Consider the following 8,202-nt stretch of genomic DNA (forward strand, 5'->3'; position numbering starts at 1 on the left):
CCTGCCTGGCCGCCGCCGCGCGGGCGTTTTGGCGCCTAGGCCGCCGACACCCCAATTCTGTTTCTCGGGGAAAAGCGGCCAGTGACGACCCGGTGACTTTGCTAGTGTGCCCTGTGTGCAATTAATATGCTGCCCCTGAACATACTCTCAGCCTGCCCCAGCCCTGCCCAACCCTGCCCAGCCCTGCCCAGCCCAGCCCAGCCTTCATTTGAGAAAGCAACGGGGATGAATGTCCCAATAACCCTTTCTAATGGGAAAAAACTGTCCCCTTTTGTGGAATGGTTTCTTTACAAAGCCAACAACCAACCTTATTTTCTAGTTCCAATGGCTATCCCTTTATGAGTTATATTATTAAAGAAACCCGACACTAATTGTGCCGATTTAACTTGTTAATTAGTTGCAAATAAACTATTCATTAGTGGTAAAATAAAATAAAACCCATGTGCCTAGATATCATTCCACATTCACATATTGTAGTGTCTGCATAGCATAGGCATACTAAATTAAGTTCCTAAAAGGTTTCTCCTCAGGATAAATAATTAAAATATATTCTACTTTAATTGACATTATAGAGGACATAAATGAGCTTTTCCTTTTAGAAAGAAATAGCCATTTCTAAATAAAGCTTGCAGTCTGGAGAATGGAGGCTTCAGCCAAATGAATAGTCATTACTACCTTTTCAACGACGTGGGCCTTTTGATCAGAAAAGAAATTAGCTCTAAAAAACAGACAATGGAAGCCTGCCCTGCAATAGGAAGAAAATTAGACGGCCAAGGCTCTTCACAACACCTATTTCTATAAACCATAGAGCTCCTTGCTTTTCAATTACAGCTGTTCATTTCATATAAGGAAAGGGGAAAAACAGACCTCTAATGTAAACTGGCTTTCACCATAAAGCCTTGCTCCTGGCACGCAGCCAGGCTGCCTACTTACCATTGTTTTTAGTCCTCTCATCAATTAGCTAATACTATATATTTTAAATGACTCTGAGGGTATTCACTGACTCCCTCCGCCCTTCCCCACCCAGACAAAACCCAAGCTGGACTCCCATGAAAGGGGCTACCATTCACTGCACAGACACTTCAATGTATAAACTTTAATGTTTTTATTGTTCCCTCAAGAAAAACCATATTGAAAACCCTGCTTGGATTCTCCCCCCCTCTATATTTCTTAGTCCATTATTGAAAGACTCAGATGAGGTGATGACTGGGGAGGGACATAAATGAGCAGCTTTCAGTATTGTTTCTAATTGTTCACAGAACTAAATCCATCTCCAGATAATTTTTCTGTGCCCTTTAGACCATAATTTGGTTTAGACATCTTTGTGTTTTAAAATATGGGTTTGAAATTTGCTAACCCCATTGCTTTGGTGTTATTAGATATAATTCCATTTTTAAAAAATGACTAAGTCTTCACCATTTGGGTGAAATTATCCAGCCTGCAAAAAGGAAAAAAAATCCCGTTTGTAGGGTGTGCTATAAAATAAAGCCTTCAACATACATAAAGCGAAGAATATTCACATCTGAGAAGAAAATTCAGACCATCTTAGGAAGCCTTTACATACATCTTCTAGAAACATCAAGATAGAGTTCTGTGGTGGGAAGCCTTTGCTTCCTTTGGAATTAGAATACTGACTTGCCCATCAGATCTTTCCAAATACCAGTATGTAAATTCCTTGAAGAACTGTACAGTAATGCAATTCTATAGGGTTAGTCTGGGAACTTACCTTTTGGGATTGTGCTAATAAATAAAAGGACTGAGAGTTGTGGGTTTTTAAACAAAATTAAAGGTAATTTATTTGCTACAATCTAGTTTTGCAGAAGTATAAAATCATTTAAATAAAACAGCACAATAACGAATCTTGGCCCTGGGGCAAGCTATTTTCTTTCTCCTTCAAACAGCTTAGAGACAGTGTGCCAACTTGGAAGGAAGAAGTGGGCTAGAGCAGCAGCACTGGGATGGCTATTCACGTTAGTTCTAAAGAACGGCCACCAGGAACTGTTACCAAATGGCTCTCATGTTCCGGTGTGCGGCATGTTTTCCTCGTGGACGATGCTTCCATTGATGATGGGCTTCCTGCCACGTCTTTGATATCAGGTAAATTGCTATGTTTGCTTTTTACTTGAGCATTAGCTTCTTTGTTGCTGTGTTCAAATGGATGTCAGATAGAGTTACCAGAAGTACTTTTGCCAAGGAATATACAGCTGCTGCATCTGATTTGGCAGTCAGAGGGACTTCCTTGGCAGTGGGGTCTCCAACCCTCCCTGCCAGTGCTTTCCTGCAATAGAGGACGCTAACTGGCCTTCACCAGTCAGCAGGTGTGGGATGGTTCCTCTTGTCGACAGCTAGGGATGGTGAGGGTTTTCAGGGAGAATCTGCAGGATCTGGGGGAAGTTGCCACCTTCCCCAGGTGACGGAGCAGCAGGGGCAGTAAGGTGTGATTGCAGATCTATAACCTGGAAGTTGTCCTGCCTGAGGAGAGGCTGGATGAGGACTCTGGCGCCTCTGATCTTATGTATCACAGCACTTGGCTTCTATTTTGGAAAGGAAGATCAGGTTCTGTGATGCTGTGGGCAAGTGAACCAACATCTGAGGCGTACCAAAAGTGCCAGCAAAGAGATCTGAAATCTTTACTGCAGCTTTCAGAGAGGACAGCATCCTTAGGACAGAAATAGAAATGTGTCTCAGAGTGTTGACATAAAGTACAGCCTGGGTGTTTGAATGAGCTGGACGTTTGGAGAAAGTTTATCAATCTCCCTTCATCCTCAGTTTTCTCCTCTTAAAGAGGTGAGTTGTCAGGCTTTCTTCACTGGCTTTGGTGGGAGATTCCATGATATAACACAGCTGAAAGCACCTGGCACTCGGCCTCACCAAAAAACAAACTCAATGAATAGTTGTCTTTTTGCTACTAGGCTTTCTTATTGCCCACACAGGATTGAAAATTCCTCTGGTATGGAGGAGAGGGTACCATGCCACTTTTTTACCCCTTCTAGGGCTATGCACAGATGTTTGTGGAATGAATCATAGCCCTTGAGGAAGTCCTTTTTAAATGAAAGGGAAAAAATGAACTAATTACTGCATGGTTCCAATTCTGCATCAGACTTCGACATTCGGCAGTCACTTGAGATTGTTTCTGTCAAGGCTCTCTAGAGAGCACTCACTGAGATGAGGGGGGTTTTGGTTTGTGACAGAGGAGCCTCTTGTGTTTAATTCTGAGATAACATAAAATATCCTTTATAATAGAGACATGCCTGCTGTTAAAAATACACAATTAGTGTCAGATGGATCTTAAATCCTTTATTTTTGCCTAAAATGTACGTTTATTTTTTTTTCTTTGGGAGTGCTATGCAAAGTATATTCTCTGCAGATTGCATCAGAAGGCTGTTGAACTAGGAGAGAAGTCTTATTCAGATTTCATGCCTTTTATATTTTCTCCAAGTTCTCAGAAATATGCACAATTGACCAGCCAAATGTTAAAAAAATGTAGGGCCCTCCCTGGTGGTGCAACAGGTTGAAGCACAGCTCTGTGAAGCTCTCCGCAGCCACTGCAGCGCAAGTTCGATCCTAGGCCAGGGAGATGACCCACCTGGCTCAGTCAGCCTTCTCTGCTCCCAGATCTGTCTCTGGTGAATCTTCTCACTGCCCCTGCACCTCTGTCCTGTACCACCGTTCTGTATGCAGAAATAAATCTTAAAAAAATGTTAAAACAGGCCCTCCCTGGTGGCGCAGCGGGTTAAAGCGCTGCACTGAGAATCTAAAGCCGCTTCCACATGAGTTCGATTCCCGCCTGCCCCGGAGGTGACCACATGGTGTGGCAGACCTCTCCTGACCCGCCCGCTGCTCCCCTCAGCAGTGTACTTTGTCGATCTGCCTGTTCTGTTCCCCGCTCTGTCTCTGGTGAAGCCTCTCGCCGCCCCTGTTCCTCTGGCCTGTACCCCAGTTCTGTATGTATAAATAAATAAATCTTAAAAAAAAATGTTAAAACAGTAATACTGATCACCTGCAGAGATTAAAGTCTTAACATTCCCCAGAAAAGATTTAGAGAATTGCAAAACTCACTGTTCACATAAATAGAGAGACTTCAGGTCAGGTTATGAATAATTCTGTGATTAGTGTCAGCCATTGCATTTGAGGAAAGCTACCTAGCATGAAACCTTGACTGACTCCTAGTTAACATTCCTGCGGGAAGACTAGGCAGGGCTCTGAGGGATAGACTGGCTGCAGCAGAGGCCAGCTGAGAGCACCGACCTCACGCTGGGGCCAGAGCCTCAGCCCTTTGGTAGAAATTGCCTAAGTTCCCAGACCTGCAGTTTCATCTTTCACAGTGGTAACTAACTTGGAGAGGAAATGAAAGTATGTAAACAAAGTACTGAACTTCACTGTCTTGTGTCCCAGGCCTGATGCGTGGTCAGATGTCAGCAAATGTTAGGTCATCGCCATCACCATCACCACTGCCCCAGCAGCCTTAGCTGCTGTAGCACAGGCGGAGCGACCTCCATTTTAAGAGATGAGGGAATCCACTTGGAAGAGTAAATGGCTTGTCCAGAATGGTGGAACTAATGGTGGCTTAGAGAGGACCCTGCTGGCTCCCTGTCCAGCCATCTTCCTGTGAAGCGATAGTCTGCATGTGCTTCGGCAATGACATCGTTTCTCTTTAGGATGCAAGTCTACATGCAGGGTTATTGACACTACACCATACTAAGAAACATGCCAGTGTTTCTTCCTATTTGAGTAAAGCCCCCAGTCATGACCAGACATCTTAATTAACAGCGATAAGTGGCCGAGGAAGCACGAGGAGGGACTCATGAGTCCTAGGTTGTTTCCCCAGGCGAGGGCCGAAGAGAGCAACAGTCCCCAAGATGCACTGATTAGAAACATTAAAATGTGCACCAAGTCCCATACAGGATTTATTAGGTAAACCGATACACTAGTGCGAGCTTCCCAGATAGCTTGTACGACACTCTCGACACTCTCAGGGTGAAGCTTATTTCCTTTCACTCTTAGGAATCGAGAGATTCCCATATTTTGTTCACCGCTCCTGCCAGGGAGACCTTACACTGAAAGTCACAGTACAGCAGTCCGATGCACCAGGCCTCCCACCCTCTCGCAGTGACTTCTCCCTTTGCGCGGTGTCCAAGTGATGCTTCAGGCTTGTGTCACACACTCACAAGCAGTCTGCCAGAGGTACCAGGAAGTTTTTCAAGCTGGTGAAGATTTACTGAAACCTACTTCAAGCTGACACTGTATGTGCCAAACAAGAGAGCCATTATCTTACTTGTTTCATTCTCACACCTCGCCTAAGGTGACAAGGCTTTGCAATTTGCTCTGTCTCCAAAGTATGGGTTGTTTCCAACATATTGCCCTGGGAGGGCCCTACACCCTTAACATGCTCCTTCAGACAAAGACCCTTCTGCCTGGATCTCACGTTCCCTACATGTGTAGTGAGGGACTTGGACTGGGTGCTTTCCTCTGCAAGACTTGGAAGACCCTGAAAGTTGCCACATGGCATCATCAGCTCTAGCACCTCTGGCAGCAAGCAACCAAATCCTTCGAGAAGCAGAACAATGCTGGAAAACCTAGGTTCTAGCTAGATCTTTATCCAAGAGAGAAACTGTCCCAAGTTGGGGCTGGAGAAAAGCCTCGGGGGTTGTGTTTTGGACGGTGTGTTTATGTCACTCCACATTCATTCATTGAAGTCAGCTCCCAAATGAAATAGTATTTGGAGGTGAGGCCATGGGAGAGGTGATAAGGCCACACGGGTAGAACCCTCATACATGGGATTCAAACCCTGACAGGAAGATACCAGAGCTAGGTGGCCCTCTTTCTGACAAGTGCAGACACTATGAGGCATTGGGGTTCTGCAACCAGAGGGTGGGTGCTTATCTGCACCCAGCCATGTTGGCACCCTGGTCTTAGACTCCCCATCCATGTGCTTGTTCTCTGAGCCCTCACTGCATGGCTGAGTCCCCATCGGTTTATTTGGCTCTTACCCACCCTTGGGGAGATACAGGAAAGGGATTTCCTTCTTTCCTGGTTCCTTAAGCAGCTAGTCCAGACTGAGCATGGGAAGCGCTCAGTGTGCGGCAGATGGCTCTGATCAGAACCACCCCTGGTGGGTGGGCCCAGCCAGTTGAGGTGGGTTGTCATTGTAGCAAATAACACTTGGATCCTGCCCTCAAGATGCTCTCAGCTCAGTAGGAAGTTGCCGGTCTTCCAGGAAGCAGCTCTGGCATTGCTTGTGGAGCTAGGAAAGTGTCAAAGAAGAGGGCATACTCAGGGCCAAAGCACTGATTGGCCGTGGCACCCTGCTACTGCTTCCTGCAGGATTTCAGTCTGTCACACAGAGTGACTTGTGGATGTCGCAGAAGATAATGCATGTGAAAAGCATCGGCATCTGGTGGCTGCTCAAAAGACACTCATTGTAGTGGTCAGTGAGTGACTTCTTTCCAGTCAAGTGTGACCTTGGATGCATCATGTTCTGTGGCTCGGCCTCAGTGTCCCCAGCTGTGCAGCGCAGGTGACCTGTTGTGCTCTTTGGTTCTCCCCTCTCTCCCGCATAACCTTGCTTCTTCTCCAGTTGTTTAAAATACCTTTCACCTGCACAATTTCCATTTGATTTTTTGGATTTCAATTAAAATTTTAAAATACTCGATGGCATTCTCTGAAAAGAAGCACTTACGGTGGATGGCTTCTAGGAAGAACTCTATAAATGAGAAAGCAGACTCCATTTTAACAGGCTTTGTGGTTTGTCTTTTGTCCTTATTTGGTAAGTTACCCCTTGCATCTGAGGGTCATTAGGGCATTTAACAAAGGAGGGCATCTCAGGGTTCTGGTGGAGATTAGCCATATTATCTGCTAACAGTAAAACTTCCATTTTAGTAGGAAGGAAATAAGGCATGGCTCAGCCATTTACAGCTGTATTAAGTCAAGAAGCTAGCTTGGTGTTAGTCTTGTTCAATGTTCATTGTTCAAAAATCTGCTCCTCTGCCTTGGACGCTGGGTAGAAGCCAGATGCTGCCCTCCAGGAGCTCTGTTTATTAGCAGAGAAACCGTACAGCCACTGTCTTCTGGGGCATTTGCACAGGTGATGGTGCTGTCGGAGTAGAGGGACAGGAGGAACTCTCTGGTCTGGGATGCTGTAGAAAGACTTCTTGGAGAAGGTGGGCTTTGTTTCTCCACTGTGAACTGTGTCCTGAAAGATCTAGGTGGCAAGGGTTTCTGGGAAGCAGCTGGCGCAGAGGCCTGTGGGTAGGGCAGTGCAAGGCACAAGGGTTTGGCGTGGCTGGTGGTGGGAACGTGTACTTGGGGCTGAATTCTGGTCAGGGACGGTCCGGCTGAGGACTTTGTCTTTATTCTCTGTGAACGAGGCTCCAACTCTGTCCTTTCTGTTCCCCACCACAGTAAGATTTGTGTGCAGTCTATTAGGCGTGTAATCATATGCCATGTTGTGGAAATAGCGGATTTGAGCATTTCTGTGGGATATCAACCCCAAAGAAGGAAATGCCTTGGTGATTTTTACTGCAGAGGAGAGGCTTCTGAAGTTGTGAGGTGCCGCCCCAGAAAGCAAGGACACCTGAGTGTGACCACTGGCTCGATGGGGTGTCCCCCACGCCCAGTCACCTCCCCTCCAAGAGCCTGTCAGTCCTCATCTGTTACAAGGGGATGACGCATGGTAAATGACATAATTTTGTAATCTCCAAAATACCCTTTGACAGAGAAGAACTGTTTTGTTAAGAACAGAAAGTTGCAATGAAGCTGATCCCAAAGGAGTTCCTCCTGGCATTTCAGTTCACCTAGCCTAGGGCCAGTGTTGGGGGGTGAGTGCCCACCCACTTTTACTTCTCACCCCAGATCCCCAAGGCTCCGGACAGTTTTTTTTTTTTTTTTTTCAATCCAACTGAAACAATTTTCCCCAGAGCATACATACGGCCCTGCCTGGTAGCCCTTCCTCCCAATGCCAAGGAGGACAGGTTTCAAGGCCCCTGGGGTACACCCAGAACGAAAATAAGACCCCTGTTCTGGTGTCGCATACACTCTCCAGGAATAAGGAGTGGGGCAAGATGATCAGTGCATTGGAGAAAACTGGGCAGGGTGAGGGTTGTGGGTGTGCAAAGTGTGAGAGCAGTTTGCAGTTGAAACAAGGAAAAGAAACTGATGAAAAAGTACTTTGTAAATGGAGAAGACCTAAACAAATATTCGAGC

This window comes from Condylura cristata, unplaced genomic scaffold (assembly GCF_000260355.1).
Source record: "Condylura cristata isolate star-nosed mole 26May11 unplaced genomic scaffold, ConCri1.0 scaffold00019, whole genome shotgun sequence".
NCBI classification, from domain to species: Eukaryota; Metazoa; Chordata; class Mammalia; order Eulipotyphla; family Talpidae; genus Condylura; species Condylura cristata.